The sequence below is a fragment of the Hemitrygon akajei genome, chromosome 10 (genome assembly GCF_048418815.1).
Source record: "Hemitrygon akajei chromosome 10, sHemAka1.3, whole genome shotgun sequence".
NCBI classification, from domain to species: Eukaryota; Metazoa; Chordata; class Chondrichthyes; order Myliobatiformes; family Dasyatidae; genus Hemitrygon; species Hemitrygon akajei.
Window position 1 is genome coordinate 27,619,304 of NC_133133.1, and position 18,606 is coordinate 27,637,909.

Sequence of the window (18,606 nt, forward strand, 5' to 3'; positions counted from 1 at the left end):
GGGACATTCTCCTGTCCTGAGGCTGAACCCTCTGGTCCTAAGCACTCTCACTATTGGAAATATCCTCTCCGCATCCACTATCTAAGCCTTTCAGTATTCAGTAGATTTCAAACAGATCCCCTTTCGTTCTCCTCAACTTCAGTGACCACAGGTCCAGAGCTTTTCAATATTCACTCTCTGAACTATCCTTGTCACAAATTGCTCAGACTGTCCACCTCAGCAAAAAAAAATTGTTTTTGTTGCACAAAATGTCGCACCAGGTTAAGAGAGAACTTATTAAAAAATAGGAGGGAAAATGGTAGGAGTAAACCAGAGACAGAAGAGACCGTGGATGCTGGAATCTGCAGCAAGCCCTGATGTAGGGTTTCGACACAAAACACCGACCATTCCTTTGCCTCCAGATACTGCTTGACCTGTCGAGTTCCTTCTCGTAGAATAAACACGCTTTCAGTATGGCCGGCTCATCCAAATACAGTGCCAAAAGATATTGCCTCCTCCCCCGTTTACAATCTATTATAATACAGATCATTACATTCTATGCCATGGGTTGACACGGTAGTGTAGTGGTTAGCACAACACTTTACATTACAGGAGACCCGAAGTCAATTCCCGCCACTACCTGCAAGGAGCTCGTGACTGCGTGGGTTTCCTCCGGATGCTCCAGTTTCCTCCCACAGTCCAAAGACATACCTGCTGGTAGGTTAATTTATCATTGTAAACTGTCCTGTTATTAATCTAGGATTAAGTCGGTGGCGTGCTTTGAGGGTCGGAAGGGCCTATTCTGTGCTGTTTCTCAAAAAAGAAAATTAGTTAGTTATTTGCAAAGACCAAAGCACAAAGTGGTCTGGTGATTATTGACTGGAAAAACACGCTTCTGTTAATGAAATGGGCACGGTGGCAAATGGAGAAAACTGGAAAAGGGGAAGTTATTCGATTTGACAGCAAGGGAAAAGCAGAAGTTTTTTTTTAAAACAATAAAAACTAAGCTACTTCTGCACATTATTGCAACCCTTTCAAGGATTGAGTTTATAAGTACAAATCTCGTGAGCATGAACTGCACTGGGCACCAGTATCAAAGGTGGGCACTGCCCTTCGGAGAGGCACAGATAAGCTGAAGATCAGTGCGGATTTGTTGAGGAAGGACAAGCCTTCAGTGAGTTTTTGTGGAGTTGGCAACAGGGAAGGCAAAACATTTTAGAAAGCTTATTCGCATTTTGGCAAGGCTTTTGACAGCATCCTGTGCAACAGATTGGTCAGGAGTCGTGGAGTCCAAGGAATGGAGGAATTCAGACCACAGTTTTGCAGAGAGCCAAGGGAAATTTTGGTCAAGGGAAATTTTGGTCAAGGGAAATTTTGGGTGCTGGGCAGAGGGTGCTAGGCTCCATGTTTTTTTAGTGTGGAGAACTGGATAAATACCAGGTGATAAACAGAGGGACTGCTGATCATGTCGGGATTAGCACTGTGGTGTGGGCTGGAAGCATAAGGGGTTCTTCCACTGCAGGCAGGTGTTGCTAAATTGGTTAGGGCAGTATGTGACAGAGAGAGCACAATGTGGTGCTCAATGTGGTCCCAATTGGAGGTGGGAAGCAGTCAGGCAAGGCCAGGAGGTAGGCAATGGATTGTGTGAAAGAGTAACGGGATCTTGGAACACATGCCCAAAGATCGATGAAGGTTGTAGGGCAAGTATGATGTGTGGGAAGGTGCCTTACATTGGCTGATGCCCAGGAGATCACACTGAAGCAACGTGGGACATTTGGTGAATGGGTACAGTTCTAGTCACTGCATCGTATGAAGGACAAGGGAAGCTGCAGAGGAGAATGACCGAGGTTTGTACTGGGCATTTGCTAGTGGTCAGTATCAAATGGGTAGAAAAGCCAGTTGCTCAGGCTTGGCTGAGTGATGGGGGGTCTAGAGGGTAGAAAGGAAAAAAAACTGGGGATCTGGAGTCAGAAAGGGTGGGGGTGCAGGCAAAGGGGCTTTAAAGTGAAGGGTATCTGGAGGGCACGTGAAAAGGTTTCAGGGCTGTGCAGCAAGAGCTGGGTAGGGAGAAGAATTTACCTAACTCACGGTCTGAATTGCCGAGTATGGAAATAGTGGGCCAAATAGACTCCTCCTGCGCCATGAATATCTCTGACTCCCTGAGCTTAAAAGAATCACGATGCTGAAATAGCTAGATATAAATGCATAGTGTCTTCATTGCCTGGTTTGTTGAGAACTAGGAGACACACAAGCACAAATACAGAATCTCGCAGTCTCATGTGGGAAATGCAACATACTTAGTTATGAGGCACTAAGACAGAAAATACTCCCACGTTCTTCACAAGTTGGAAAAATGTAGTTACCATCAGGGAGATAAGGAACGCCTGGCTATTTTAAGATCACTCAACAAAAGCCAACCAGGCTGAAAATAAATATCAAAAACTGGCTGGAGACAATGTAAGAGGTGAAGATTTGAAGAACAGGTTAACCAGAATCTCTGAACAAGCCAGACCATCAACATTTCCCCAATGTAGACTGAGAGGAAGACAGCATGGGGAAAGGCCCTTAGCTTCACCTTATCCACACCATTAAGCTTAGTCCCATTTGCCTGCACTGGCCCTCCTACACTCCTCCTTATTCAAAAGACTTTTGAAGGTTGCTCCTGCAATTGTAAATACGGATTATGTTTTACATGTAAACAGCTGAGCAAGTCACCACCCCTCCACCCTCCTCACCTTTGGTTATCAACTTCATTAGCATTCACTGTGGTGATTAACATGTCCATTAACAAGAAAAAGACAGAATATTTCCATGTTCCCCCCCTCTCCCAAAACTCATAGCATTTTGGGCTTCTTTTATTGAAACATTTCCAATTTTGGCTTTTCCACACCAGAGCTTACCTTGGGCAATTGTTGTTCATTTCTCTTCAATCCCACCCAAGCTTTCACTGGAAATGCTTTTCTGTACTTTTTAAAAATTGAAGTGCAATATGGACAATGGTACAAAAATGAAAAAGGTAAATTTCTCTAACTTGTTTGCAGGTCTACACATCACGAATTAAGCTAATTGAATGATACATTTCTAGTCAAGGTCAGAAAGTTCTGGAAACGCTCAGGCAGCATCTGCCGGAAGTGTTAGCGTTCAGCTCAATACACTTTGACCAACATCCTCAATTTCTTGATTTTCAATTTCAAATCAAAATCATTTCATGGTTGGAACACTTGAAAATGTTTCAGAAATCCCAGATGATAATAACATTCAAAGCTGAAGGAGGAAAATATTACATCCAAACTGCAGACACGTGGACTAACTTCCCAACTGCCCAAGCACTATGGGAAATCTGGACACTGCCAGGAGCTCACCTAAGGCACATGGGAAGCCATTTGAGATGAGCTATTCTTTCAACAGCAGAGCAGATTAAAATAAAACAGATGATTTGGTTTGCAAGTCATTTTTCCATTTCTTGCCATCTCAGAAAGCTGCTGAAAATGAAGATGTGGGCATTCAGAATCGGAGGAAAAATTTCTTTACTCTGGTTTCTGGATGCCATTGGAATAAAAGGATATTGGATAAGATGGCAGATGATCGTGATGCCAAGAATCAGCCATCACCATAACCAAACGGTCCTGAGGGATCATACAAACCAATCTTGTTTCAACATTAAAATCCATGAAATACAAATGTCAGTCTCCCCTTTGATGTAATAGAAAAGCAATCCTTGCTAGATTAATACTTCAGGAAAGTATCCATATGGCTTGGAGGTAGTGCTGGGTAATCACGTATGCTTTTCAAAAACTTTTGAGTTTCACTTTACAGCACATCCTTTCCTGTGAATTGGTGGCTTTGTAGAACCACTTTTGAAAGCCAATTTGAAGTGACAGATAACTTTTAGATTTCAGAACACATTGAAAACAGTCTTTCAAAATCCATGAGGAAAATTAAAGATATGCAAAACCAAGCTTATTCCTATAAATTTGCTCTCACAAAATAACTGGAATTATTTTAATGTCATGAAATATTGCAGCAGCAATACTGTATCTATGCAGCCAACCACAAATCCATTTATCAGTGTCAGCATTTCTCTGACCACAGCCACAAATTTTGAGAGAATGGGAATATTTGTGAACAGTGATGGACAATGCATACCTCTAGGATGAGTAACACACAATGACTTTTCCAGCTGCTTCAATACACCACAGCATCCTTATTGATGCACACAGGCTCAAATCAAATTATTCCAACTGCTTACATTTGCATCATCTTTCACAATATCTGCAAACCACATTACAGAATGAAAGATGCAAACGGTACAATTTGTATTGGTTTATTGGCACTTGTGCAGAGATACAGTAAAAAAAACATTTGTTGTGCATGTCATCCAGACACATGGTGCCATACATAACTACACTGAGGAAGGAGAGAGGAAAACAGAACGCAGAATGGTGCTGTGGTTACAGATGCGCAAAGGTGGAAGAGCCACGACAAGGTGGACTGGGAGATGGAGAGTTTATCTTTTGCCATTTGAGAGGTCCACTCCAGAGACTGATAGCAGAGGGACAGTGACTGTCCAAATGCGTTAGTTTGTGCTCTTGGGCTTGTGTATAAAGCTATCATTCTAGATTATATAATTTTATAAATGGCACATGGAAGACAAAAGGGCACTATAATGTTAAAACTTATTACCAAATATCTAAAAATTAACCATTCTATATCAAGTCCCTTTTATTGTCATTTCGACTATAACTGCTGGTACAGTGCATAGTAAAAATGAGACAGCGTTTTTCAGGACCATGGTGTTACATGACACAGTACAAAAAACTAGACTGAATTACCTAAAAAAATACAGAGAAAGCTACACTAGTCTACAGACCTACACAGGACTGTGTAAAGTGCACAAAAACAGTGCAGGCATTACAATAAATAATACAGGACAATAGGGCAAGGTGTCAGTCCAGGCTCTGGGTATTGAGGAGTCTGATAGCTTGGGGGAAGAAACTGTTACATAGTTTGGTCCTGAGAGCCTGAATGCTTTGGAGTCTTTTCCCAGATGGCAGGAGGGAGAAGAGATTGTATGAGGGGTCATGGGGTCCTTCATAATGCTGTTTCCTTTGCGGATGCAGCGTGTAGTGTAAATGTCCGTGATGGCGGGAAGAGAGACCCCGATGATCTTCTCAGCTGACCTCACTATCAAGGTCTTGCAATCCAAGACAGTGCAATTTCCGAACCAGGCAGTGATGCAGCTGCTCAGGATACTCTCAATACAACCCCTGTGGAATGTGGTGAGGATGGGGGGTGGGAGATGGACTTCCCTCAGCCTTCGCAGAAAATAGAGACGCTGCTGGGCTTTCTTTGCTATGGAGCTGGTGTTGAGGGACCAGGTGAGATTCTCCGCCAGGTGAAAACCAAGAAATTTGGGGCCAGGTGGAGGGTGGTGGCAATGGCGTTGTCTGTTGAACGCTTGGGACTGTACGCGAACTGCAGGGGGTCCAGTGAGGGGGGCAGCAGGGTCTTGATATACCTCATGATGAGCCTCTCGAAACACTTCATGATGATGGATATAAGTGCAACGAGACGGTAGTCATTTAGGCAGGACACTGAAGACGTCTTCGGCCCGGGGACAACTGAAGCACGGTGGAACGGTGTGAATAGTCCGTTTGTACATTACATAATCTGAAAACCTGCGGGTATGAATTGCTTTCTCACTAACATTTAAAAAAAAACAATTTAAAAGCACTAATAATTACAAATCTTGTTGCAGTATTAGTTGGACACCCTGCCCCGCAAGGTCACCACCGCTCCCTCCAAACCGCAACAAATTCATCCAACTTTAACTGAGGTGCTCTATTCGTCCGTCGGAAACATGGCATTCCATTTCATCCTCACACCAGTGAAAACTGTGAAATACCATCCATTCATCAGTTGCTTCACAATCTGCGAGCTGTATCTCAGAACAGAAAGCGGCTGCTGTCGCTGACTGACACGCAACCAATGACCACGAATAACCCCAGTCTCTGGAGAGGCTGGCTGCCACACACACACACACACACACACACACACACATACACACACACACACACACACACACACACACACGTTGTGCAAAGGTCTGGATTAATGGCATCGTGCAGGCAACAAAGAAAAATGTTTCTGTGCGCCTTTAAAAGGAGGAAACTATCAAATGCTTTAACAGCTTGTTTAAAATAACAGCCAATTGCAAACCAGCTGAAGTACAAGCAATCCTTGTGTGCTGTTCATCGCTTTATAATTTATACATTAACAGCTTTAAAAAAAGGATTAGCAACAGAGTGTAATGTGAGAAGTGTACAGGGACGGTAATACTTCATTAATGAGAAGCAAGCTACTTTTTAAAAACAAAGCACTATTCTTTCCGTAAATTATTTCGATTAATATCTTCGCAAAAGTGAGATAAAGCACAAAGGAACAAGATTGAACAAAGCTTTTCCAAATATGAAATGTGAGCAGATGAAAGACAGGTGTAACATGGGAATATTAGACATGTAGAAAACGGGTGCATCGTGAGCAATTTTAATATGCCTGATCAGACCAGTAACTTTATTCACTTCTTTTCTTCCTCCTGTTACAAGTGGTAACTTTCAGCAGCCACTCCAGATAATTAATCTCTGGAAACAGACACAGTTTTTAAAGTCAATCTATTCAAATATGGAGAACATCACACATTCTCATGTCCTTACCTGCTCTGAGAAGGTTGAAAGCAGACTTTACTCCCTCCTCCCCCAATCTAGTCCAACAGCAGCTCCTCCACGACTGACCAAGCTCAAAAGTAGGCAAAGGGTTTCAGACCTGCCTTTCACCAACTCATCCACACTACCACAAAGTGCTTGCTTTGCATAAAATCCTTACACAAAAAAGGTAATGGAATTTGATATCTAGGAGTAAGTAAGATTACCGAATTAAGCAAAAACAATCAAGAACCCAAGTCCAGAATCACAACAACCAGCACAAAATAAGGGAAGTAAACCTGGTTCGGGGCACTGTGAGATCCTAATTCTGTGGGACTTTCAGCAGGCAGGACTTACTGGGAACTAACAACACCTTTGCGGGTCAGCATCTCAAAGGAACAGACACATCATCTGCTGAAAATAACACTTCTGTAGAGATGTTCTACAGTGTGTCCAGAGGCTAAGGAATGGACAAGGCAATGTAAAGAGCCATATCAAATGCTATAGTTGGGTTGGATTACCATGCAATCATAAAAACTGTAGCATCTAAAACACTCTCCATTGAAATCTCTCTGGCACTACCCTCTAAATCTTTCTTACCATTGTCAAAATCAAATCTCCATGAAAGACATTTTTTACAGGGATTAATTGGGTCAGTCCAGCCCCAGAGACGTGGTTTAAACTAGATCGCACTGCTTTGAACCCAGTCATCAGCTGTTAGAAACCCAGCAAAAACCCTGCACAACATATTTGTTACTAGCCTGCTTCACAAGTAGCACAATGAGATAGCAATGAAAGCAGAAAATGCTGGAGATACTCAATAGGTCAAGCAGGATTGGGAAAGGGAGAGAGAAAAAGAGAATACACTGTACAGGCCTTTCGGCCCACAATGTTGTGCCAACTCTTTAACTCCAAGATCTAATATTTCTCTCCCATAACAGCACTCTGTTTTTCTTTCGCCCATGTCCCTATCTAAGACTCTCTGAAGTGCCCCTAATGTATCTGCCTCTACCATCACCCCTGGCTATCTGATCCCACAGACTCACCATTCTGTGTTTAAGAAAACACCCCTGGCACTGACCTCCAAGTTAAAATTACGCCTTCTCATATTAGCCCTTTCCTTCCTGGAAAAAAAGAGTCTCTGGCTATCCACTTGATCTATGTCTTTTATCATCATCTCCCCATCTGAAAATCACCTCATCCTTCTCTCCAAAAAGGAAAAACCCTAGCTTATACCAGCTATCCTCAGAAGACAGGCTCTCCAATCCAGGCAGCATCATGGAGGGTGGTGGAGATAACTAAAAAGGAACTTGTCCAAAATATCCAAATGGGCACTTAACAGCACCGTTGCTAATCCAGCAGCTCAGACTAGAGATTTGGCGGGTGCTACTCCCTTGGGTGACCAATCCCATGATGCTGAATGCAAGGGCAACCTTGAGTTCCTCTGCAGCACAAGCAAAACAAAATGTCCTCTCCTGCCCATTGCTGTGCACAACCAGACTTCCACTTCAACAACCTCACTTCAGAAACACAGCAAAGCAGTTTGAGATGCTATGAAAGCCCTGAATTTAAAAAAAAGACAGGTTCATTTATACTCACTAAGTAAAACAAGGAGATCAACAAGGTGAGCGGCACAGTAGTGTAGTGGTTAGCACAACGCTTTACAGTACCAGGGACCTGGGTTCAATTCCTGCAGCTGCCTGTAAGGACTTTGTACGTTCTCCCTGTAACCGCGTGGGTTTCCTCCCACAGTCCAAAGACATACCAGTCGGTTAGTTAATTGGTCATTGGAAATTGTCCTGTGATTAGTCTAGAATTAAATCGAGGGATTGCTGGGCGGTCTGGCTCAAAGGGCTGGAAGGGCCGGCCTGTTCCAAAGGGTCCTGTATCTCAATAAATAATTAAAGATCAATAGTCACCAACAATGAGCTGGCAAAATGCTGACAGCAGACAGGTAGAAGACTGGTCAAAAAAAAAATCTCTGCAGTCCCATCAAGCAATTAATGCTGTACTCACGATCCACAGGATTTGTCTCAAAATGTGACTGTTCAACTCAGAATGGCTGAATGCCATCTACCACACTTAGAAACACGCGATCTCAAGTGACTGCAATACGATGCTCGGGCTGCTCTTCCAGTGAGCAGACACAAGATGTCTGTGGAAAGAAACCTGCCCAGAAGTAACAGCAAAATCCCTCAAGGTCTGGTAGGGCCACACACCTGAATTGCTATTTGCTGACGGAGCAGATGGAAAACAAAGGTAGGGCGTCAGCCATGGAAACAGTATGTAAAAACAAGTCCATCAATCCTGACATATAGTAAAGGCTGCAACTAATCACCCGATGAGAAAATATTTATGAAGAGAGAAACAGTATTGATAAATCAGTTCTGGTACTAGGTCATCACCTGGACACATTAACTCCACTTAAGGCCACAAGGCATGGGAGCAGAATTAGTCCATTCAGCCAATGAGTCTTAATCCCACTCTCCTGCCTTCTCTCCTTAACATTCAACGATCAAGTACCTATTAAACTCTGCTTTAAATATACCCAATGGCTTGGCCTCACCAGCCATCTGTTGCAATAGATTCCACAGATTCCCCACACTCTGGGTAAAAAACATCATCCTCTTCTCTGTTCTAAAGGGTGCACTTCTGTTCCGAGTTTGTGCCCTCTCGTTCTAGAATGTCCCACTATGGGAAACATCCTGTCCACATCCACTCTATCTAGGCCTCTCAATGTTTCGTAGGCTTTAAAATGAGATCTTCCCCGCCCCCCCATTCTTCTATACTCCAGTGAGTACAGGCCCAGAGCCTTCAAATGCTTTTCACATGTTGGCACTTCCATTTCCAGGATAATTCTTGTAAAAATTCCTCTGGACCCTCTTCAATGCCAGCACATCCTTTCATAGGTATGGGACCCAAACTGCACACAATTCTTCAAATGTGGTCTGACCAATGTATTATAAAATTCAGCACAAATACTTATCACAGATGCTGCCCGTTGAACGAGTAATGATTTTAAATGCTCAGTGGAGTTTTCCCCTACTACCTAGAGATTCCAGAATTTGGATTTGTAGTGCCATTGATTTAGCAGCAGTGGAGGCAATGCTCCCATCTCACAGTCCCAGTAACCCAAATTCAATTCCATCCTCTGGTGCTCTGTGTGGTATGAAAAGGTTAGGAACTCCTTCTCTCAAGCCAGCACAGATTCAATGGGCTGAAAGGTTTCCTTTCATACTATAAAGAAATGTGAGAAATAAATACTGAAATTAAAATGTGGGGATTGTGATATAGACATTTCTTTATTCAGTGAATTTTGAATTATTAACTTCAAGTAAGCTGAAGATGCCTAGTTATTACTATATTCAATGCCCAGATTGTTTGATTTTTGGATACCCAATGAAATCAAAGAATACAATGGAAGACTAGAGAAGATGTAAGATTAGCCATGTTTTTACAAAATGGCAGGTTTGGTCAATACCAGAATACTAACAAACATTGTGAAATGTGTCATTTTGTGGCAGCATTACTGCGCAAAGTTACAAAAATAAATAACACAAAAAGATTAATTCATGAAAAGTAGCTTCATGAACTGTTTAGATGGCAGAGGGAAAGAAGCTGTTCCCAAAATATTCAGTGTGGGTCTTCAGGTTCCTGTACCTCCTTCCTGATGGCAGTAACGCAAAGAGGGCATGTCCCAGATGGCGAGGGCCTTTAATGATAGAGGTCACCTCCTTGAGGAAACACCTTTTGAAGATTTTCTACGGTGGGAAATCTTGAGAGACAGACAACTTACTAGGTTACCGCAAGGAAATCACTTCAAATTCCCCCCAGATTCAACCATTCATGAACAATAGGACCATTTCATCTACAAACCTTAAATGAACCCTATTGTTGGAACTATCATTTTGTCATTTACAACTTAATGTATCATGATAACTACTAGATATGGACAATCACCATTTCTCAGAAGTGGAATTTATTTATTTTAAAAAAGACTTGGATATTAGGAAAGAGCTGAAACTGAAAGCAGTATTTTGGTTTACTGGATTCACAATAAATGCCACAATCAGCAATGTGGCACATGGACATAGCCAATTATGCTACAATTTAAAAACTGATTAAAGTAGTTTATGCTAAAACTAACTCAGTATTTTCAGGGTACCTCCAGCCAATTTTTTAAAAAAATATGTTCCAGAAAAAGGGTTGCAAACAATCTGCTCCAAACTCCTGCTGTGCCAAGGAACTAATGGAGTTCTGGCTCCCAGATCCTCATCTTCGTTTCTTTTTATAGAGGTGTTCTGCTTTTAGTTTGTCCCTGCTTTGAGGCCCTTTATCTTTTCCTGGCTCTGAAACTGTACCGAGCTCACCTGAGCACAGAAATGCTGCGATAAGTTAGCTTTTCATTGCATCTGTGCATACATTTACTTGTGAATACAACAATAAACTTGACTTTGGCAAAAACATGCAAGTGATTGCCACACCTTAAGTCCTGCTTAAGAAGTCACAACTATGCAAGTCAGAAGGAGGAATAAGGAGAAGAGAGCAAGAAAGTACAAGTTCCTTTCAGGAAAAAATTGCCAAGAGTAACAGAGCTAGTCACCTGGTAGTAGTATAAACGGCTGGATGGCATATAAGGGAAGAAGAAAATTTTGACATGCCAACACTTGAATCGTACATAAACAAATATGTGCTGCACCTCGTGAAGATTCACAATATCAAAGCACACAAGTTGTTTACAAAGTCAATACGTCAGTCTCATTAAATCCAAAAGGCATTATCTTTCATGCACTTGGCCAATCATCAGTCATCGAACACGAGTCACCTCAAGTCAGATCGTTGAACTGGATCTCTATGAAAATACTGGTGTCTTTGCCAACTGAGGCAAAGTTCAAGCTGTTCAAAAAGAAGTGAGTTAGGCTAGAAAAGCAAGACAAAAGCCTTTCTCAGGTATATCAAAATGGTCAGAGAAACAAAAAAAACGAATGTCCACAGAAAAATGACTAAAATGGCCAAAAGGCAAGTGCTAGAAGATGCATTTTCTATACTTAAGGGTATTAGATGCTTAGAAATAGATTATTCCAATCAGTGAGCAATTGTTGAATCTGAAGTCAAGACTATCAAAATTTCCTCAAGTTCTGTGAGTCATGCAATTATAATTACAGGCAGTCCCCGGGTTACGGACAACTCGTACTTACGAATGGACTGCCATAAAGCCTATTATATTGAAAATTTGAGTTAACTACAATGGTTCGTAATAACGAACGCACGCACTATGTTGTGACGCTCATGAAAACATTGCGTGGCTTCAGCGATTTGTCAGCTCAAGAAAGGAGAATGCCATCCACCATTTTAAGTCGAATCACTTTGCTGTTAACACTGTGTTGAGTGTGTAACTTTGGCTTAAATTTTTCTCTTATTTACCTTTGTAACCATGCCTCCCAAGTGTAAATCCGATGCAAATGCTGGTGATGGATCAAAGAAAAGGAGAACGATCAAGATTGAAAATAAAGTGGAAGTAATAAAGCGTTTGGAAAGATGTGAAACGCCATCGGTGATTGGAAAAGCGTTAGGCTACAGTCGGTCAACGAACGAACAATTTTAAAATATAAAGTAAGAATAATGGAGCATGTGAAAGGCCCTGGCCCGATGAAAGCTACAATTATTACTAAGCAACGCAGTGGTTTAATTATTGAAATGGAAAGGCTATTGATAATTTGGTTAAACAATCAAAATCTGCGTAATATTCCTATTAGCCTTACTTTACTGCAAGAAAAGGCTCGAAGCCTTTTCCACGATTTAAAAGCTGCAAGTACAGCTAGTGAAGGTGATTGTGATGAACAATTTGTTGCGAGTAGGGGTTGGTTCAATCGTTTCAAAGTGAGGGCAAATTTAAATAATATTAAAGCAGAGATGGCAAAGTTAGAGGAGCAAGATCCTAATACAGAGAGGTTCACCAAAGTTTACCATGCAGTTACCGAGCACCTCAGCTGTTGCAAGGCCATTTATGACAAGTAAAAGAAAAGCTCTGTACAAGCCTCCATTGATGCCTACTTCAAGAAATTGACTCCAGTAGAAAAACCCACGCCCCCCTCTCCAGCAGCATAATCAAACCCTGACTCTCCAGCATCAGGTCCATCATAATGTTACCTCGCGAATGCCCCTTCCAGTATGCAAGGCATCGATGCAACCATATGTAGTTACATTTATTATTACTATATTATGTTTAAGATGTTTTAGTGTATTTGGAAGTGTTTCTTAAGTGTTGTATATGCATAGAAATGTAAAATATATACTATACAGGCAGTCCCCGGGTCACGTACGAGTTCTGTTCCTTAGTCAGTCTTTAAGTCAGATTTGTACGCAAGTCGGAACAAGTACATCCGGTATTATTTAGCGTCAGTTAGTCAAACATTTGTCTTAGTATATAGTATATATTTTACCTTTCTATGCATATAAAACACTTAAGAAATGTATGTATTCCAATAATTAAAACACTGCGTTGCGTAGTAATAATTGTAGCTTTCATCGGGGCAGGGCGTTTCACATGCTCCATTATTCTCACTTTATCCGTTACCCTTTAAAATTGTTCCGATCGTTGATCGACTGTAGCCTAACGCTTTTCCAATGACCGATGGCGTTTCACATCTTTCCAAATGCTTTATTATTTCCACTTTATTTTCAATCATGATCGCTTCCCATCAATGAAACGAAACACTACGGGTGGCGGGTCCTGAGCTGTGCCGGCTCCCGAGGTCCGCTGGGTCCTAAGGACCACCGCACTGAGACAGGCTAAATGGGATAAATGGGGACTGTCACTGGATCAAACCTCCGGTCTCCAGCCCGGCGCTGATCTCACTGGGCCACCAGCTGACCGGACCGGGGGGAGGGGGGCGGGAGGTCAGGGTGAATCTTACTAAGAAAAATTTAAGCCAAATACAAAGTTAAACTCTCAACACAGTGTCAACGACAACAATTTAAAATGGCGGATGGTGTCGCGATCTGACTTAAAATGGCATACGGCGTTCTTCTTTCTCAGTTTGTTAGTACGAGTTGTCCCCAAGCCAGACGTTCGTAACTCGGGGACTACCTGTATACTACGACAAACGTTTGACTAACCGAAGCTAAACAAGACCAGATGTACCTGTTCAACTTATGTACAAATCAGACTTCAGAACAGATCTTGTTCATAACCCGGGGACTGCCTGTATATTGGCTGTTGCGGTAATTACAATTGCCAATGAATTACAATTACAACCACACCTTTTACTATAAATGTTACTTTAAAATAATTTGAGCTACAAGAGTATATTGCAGAAAACCCAAAGATGGCATAGGAAATACTGGCAATATGAAGCAATTGAATTGGGCACTGACAAAATTCCGCGACGTGTAAAGTTTTATTTAGAAAAGTTTTATTAAATATTCTTTAGAATCTTTCTAACTCATCAACGGTGAAGAGAATCAGCTGTCTTTCTCTATTCTTTTATTCTTTAGTCCCTAATCATGAATGTTGGCAGCTTACGTCTTAACCAGGGAACCTGAAGTGAGTCCTAGGACAAACACATAATATAGGTATCCGTTAGTCTCGAGACACCATGAATTTGCGCCTTGGAAAGTTTCCAGGGCGCAGGCCTGGGCAGGGTTGTATGGGAGACTGGCAATTGCCCATGCTGCAAGACTCCCCGCTCCACGCCACCGATGTTGTCCAAGGGAAGGGCAAAGGCCTTGGCATGTGTGGTTAAGTGCCTTGCTCAAGGACACAACACACCATCTTAGCTGAGTCTCGAACTAGCAACCTTCAGATCACTAGACCGATGCCTTAACCGCTTGGCCACGCGCCAACACATAAATGCCACCGTGCCTCGACTTTCTTAGGAGTCTGTGCAAATTTGGCAAACCTCTATAGATCCACTGGAGAGTACCCAAACTGGAAACAACAAGATCCAAGAATGGAAAAGCCTACAAAAAGTTGTAGATATGGCCCAGTCCATCAGAGGAAAAGCCCTCACCATCACTGAGCACATCTACAAGGAGCACTGTAACAAGAAAGCAGCATCCATCATCAAGGACCCCACCATCCAGGCCATGATCTCATCTCACTGCTGCCACAGGCAATGAGGTATCGCAGTCTTTGGTCCCACACCACCAGGTTCAGAAACAGTTGCTACCCTTCAACCATCAGGCTCCTGAACTGGCGTGGATAACTTCACTCAACACTGAACTGATCCCACAACCTATGGACTCACTTTCAAGGTCTCTGCAGCTTATGTTCTCAGTCTTATTTACTTATTATTATTACTACGTTTGCACAGATTGTTTTCCTTTTGCACATTAGCTGCTTGTTAGTCTGTGGTGCTTAATTTTTCATTGATTCTATTTTATTTCTTTGTTCTACTGTGAATGCCAGCAACAAGATGAATCTCAAGGTAGCATATGGTGACATACACGTACTTTGATAATAAACTTATTTTGAACTGCGAAAAATCTAGGCAATGAGGAGTCTATTGCCTTCTGTGCTAAAGCTTACATTTAATCTTTCATCTGTAGCCCCATGTTTTACCCACCCCACCATTTCTGGAACCAAGCTAACAACTCATATCAGAGCTTTCAGAATTTTCCATACTGCTTTTATTTCATAAGTTTCCAACATTTACTTCATAGTAGGCAACAAGTTAAACTCTGAAAAGTCTCAAATTCTTAGTGACTACCATTACCTATATATTGGAGTGGGACAAGCATGTTATGCTCATCACTAGGAAAGCCCAGCAGAAGTTGTTCTTCCTACACCAGCTTAAGAAACTTAATATCTCAGGGTGTGTCCTGGTGCATTTTTACTCAGCCGTTATTGTGAAAGTGTTGTGACCTCCTTTATCACCGTTTGGTTTCCCACCAATTCTTCCCTATCCAAGCCTACGCTGCAGCAAACGGTCCACTTGGCAAACATTATTGGCTGCCAGTTATTGACGTTAAAAAACCTGTTCATCGCCAGAACGTAGAGCCTAAGAGATTACTGCTGACTCCATCCACCCGAGCAGTCACCTATTCACCAAACTGCCAGCAGGAAGGCTCTACAAGTCCATCACTACCAGAACTATACATCATCTCTGAAGATTCTTTCTTGTAGCTATCCAACTTCTCAACAAAACACACTCAACACCCTAAATGTCCCTGCACAACATGCATTAAGTGGCCATTCCTCCTCTCCTTGTTCTGTTGTTAGTTATTTAGTCTGTTCAAATGTTCATGTTTATTTTAAGTTTGATTATTGACATTTGTGAATTTCTGCTAATTGTTGATTGCTCATGGCTGTCTGCATTATTGCCTTGTAAGTGGATGGTTGCTTGTTGCGCTGTCTGTTATGGTATGCCGGCACCGAACCACAATCAATTCTGGTTTGTTTCATGTATTGGCAATAAAGTGATTTTGATTCTCATGAACAAAGGAAAATCTGCAGTTACTAGAAATCCTAATGAAGTGGCTCGGCCCGAAACATCAATTGTACCCTTTTCCATAGATGCTGCCTGGCCTGCTCAGTTCCTCCAGCATTTCGTGTGTGTTATTCAGATTCTCATTCTGAGATTAAGGCATAGGAAATTTAGGACTGCGGGGAGGAGAAATTTTACCACATGGAGAACGGCAGTTCTTTGGAATTCTGTACTTCAGAAGGATGCAGTCACGGGGTTAATGTAAAAACAAACTGAGCATTTTGGAGATGCAGGGAATCAAGAGACACATGGCTAGAGCAGGAAAATAGCATTGAGGTTGAACATCAGCTACAATTTTCATGAATGGCACAGCAGTTCAAAAGGGCCAAATATCTTAATCCTAACACTTCTTTCTTGACTGCATTTCAGAAGGAATAGTCAGAAGGCAAATGATACGTATTTCATTACCAATATTTGTCAAAAATCTATACCAAACCACAGAGTAAAATGAAAAGTACGGGTCCTTGTTTGAATATCATCATTCAGTCCAAATGCTTCATATTTCAATTAGTAATTTGGATTGTGAGCTAATTTGGATAACAAAGCAACACACTTTGGAAGATCACATTTGAATGTCGGTTAAATAGCAGGGTGATGGAACGGTGAGGTCCAACTCCATGGATCCCTCAAAAAGACCATGCAAATTGCAAAATGTAAAGAGTAGGCAGCCAGTACACATTTCACTGGGCAGCACTGGCCAAAACCAGAGGTCATCTGTTAAAGGCAAGTGGAGTAAAGTTTAGGGGAGATGTCCAGAGGTAGACATGCTTTTTTTAAAAAAAACACAATGTGTAGTCAGTGCCTGGACTGCATTCCTGGGGATAGTGGTAGAGGCTGATACCACAAGGGCATTTAAGAGGATGCAAGAAAAGAACGAAGGGTCGTGGGCTATTTGGGAGGAAAGCGTTAGATTGACGGTGGAGTAGCTTTATATAGGTCAGCACGACATCATAGTGTGGCCTACATAAACGTACTCCCCAATCATCCTGTCATCTTCTAGGTTCTAATTTGCAAACTTTGGCAGGAAAGATCTTGGCAGGATTAAACTGGGGCAACTATTCTGTAAAGATACCATCCCTACAATGGGTTACAAAGCAGAATGGTCTCCTCTGCGACTAGAACGGATGAAGTTCATTTTGTTAAATTTTGACACAGCCATTACTGTTACTAAGTGAAAAAGAGAACTTGCCTTTTAAAACAGCTTTATACACAACTAGAAACAACAATCATTCACAGATCATAATCCCAACAAAAACGTTGTAAGGGAAATTTTAAGCGTATTTTGACAGATTGACTGAGAAAAGCCACAATCACTAAGCCTTTTTGATTCAAAAGTTACTTTTAGAAGCCTTCAACCGGGAAATCTGCAAGACACGGGAAACGATGACCTGTTCTCAAAATATCAAATGAGCTCACCAGCCCCTGACTCAGTGGTAAAGCAGCGTCTTGAGCAGGGGAAAGATGGCTAAAGATAGACTTTTTAAGAGCTAGATTTAAAGTTTTAACTACCTGTTCCCAAGGGGGGGGGGGGAGAAAAGGGTTGCATTGCTTACTTCTAACCACCTCTTGTACAGTACGGGAGCTGGTGACTGGCTCTTCCACTTTAGGACATGGCTGGGATCATGTTACTTGCAATATTAACAGTGTTCCGCTTTAGAACGTGGCTCGGATTAGTTCACTCCACCGCCGTTCACAATGGGAGCATCCGCGGCCGTTTAACCACAAGATTAGTGAAAGAGGCTTTCAGAGCCGGAGTGAACAAGTCCACCCAGATCAAGCTCAAATAAAGCAGATTTGCCAGGGGATGACGTCCACTTATGTGTATCAGATGTCTTCTTAAACTTGACCGGCTTTCTATCATTGTTAACGGCAACAGACATCTCACATGGGGCGCTCTAAGCGCACAGAAACAGCTTTCGCCTCTCATCCATTAAGATGAGTATATACAGTATTTGCATCACTTGCAGACTACACTCCCGGTCCCAGTAAACCGGCGTGCCGCTGCCCCCCTTACCTTGACGCTCTCCGCTCCGAGAATGAACCGACCAGCCGCAAGGTGTCAATGCCCGCTAGTAACCCCCAGCCCCTAAAGGGGGGGGGGAAGCCCGGAAACACGGGGCTCACGTCATCTGATTCGATCCACGGCGGCCAATAGGAGAGCCGTGGCATTTAACCCCGCCCACTCCTGTCCCTCTCCGGAACCGCAGTCCCGGCTTCTGTCGGCAATGCAGATTGCGTGCGCGATACCGCTCACGCTGTTTCTGCAGAAGTAACTTGCGTGACCGTTCTTCCGAATTAAGTGTATTGCAATGGGTTTTGTGATTTGGCATCTCCAATTCCAGTCTTCCAGGTGTGTGTGCTTCCTACATTTCAAACACCTGTTATTTCTATTGGTTGCGTCTCTCAATTTAGAGCTTAATCAAATATTTCCTTAACAG

General features: G+C 42.3%; 1 protein-coding gene across 3 annotated transcripts in view; it reads right to left on the reverse strand.

The window, feature by feature from the left end:
* The window catches only part of acsl4a (acyl-CoA synthetase long chain family member 4a), an 84,585-nt gene extending 66,300 nt beyond the window's left edge, over positions 1-18,285 (reverse strand). For all 3 annotated transcript variants that reach the window (XM_073057960.1, XM_073057958.1, XM_073057954.1), the window contains exon 1: positions 18,183-18,285. The gene's annotated coding sequence lies outside the window, so the exon portion shown is untranslated. The remainder of the gene's footprint in view (positions 1-18,182) is intronic.
* Between the last annotated feature and the right edge of the window lie 321 nt (positions 18,286-18,606).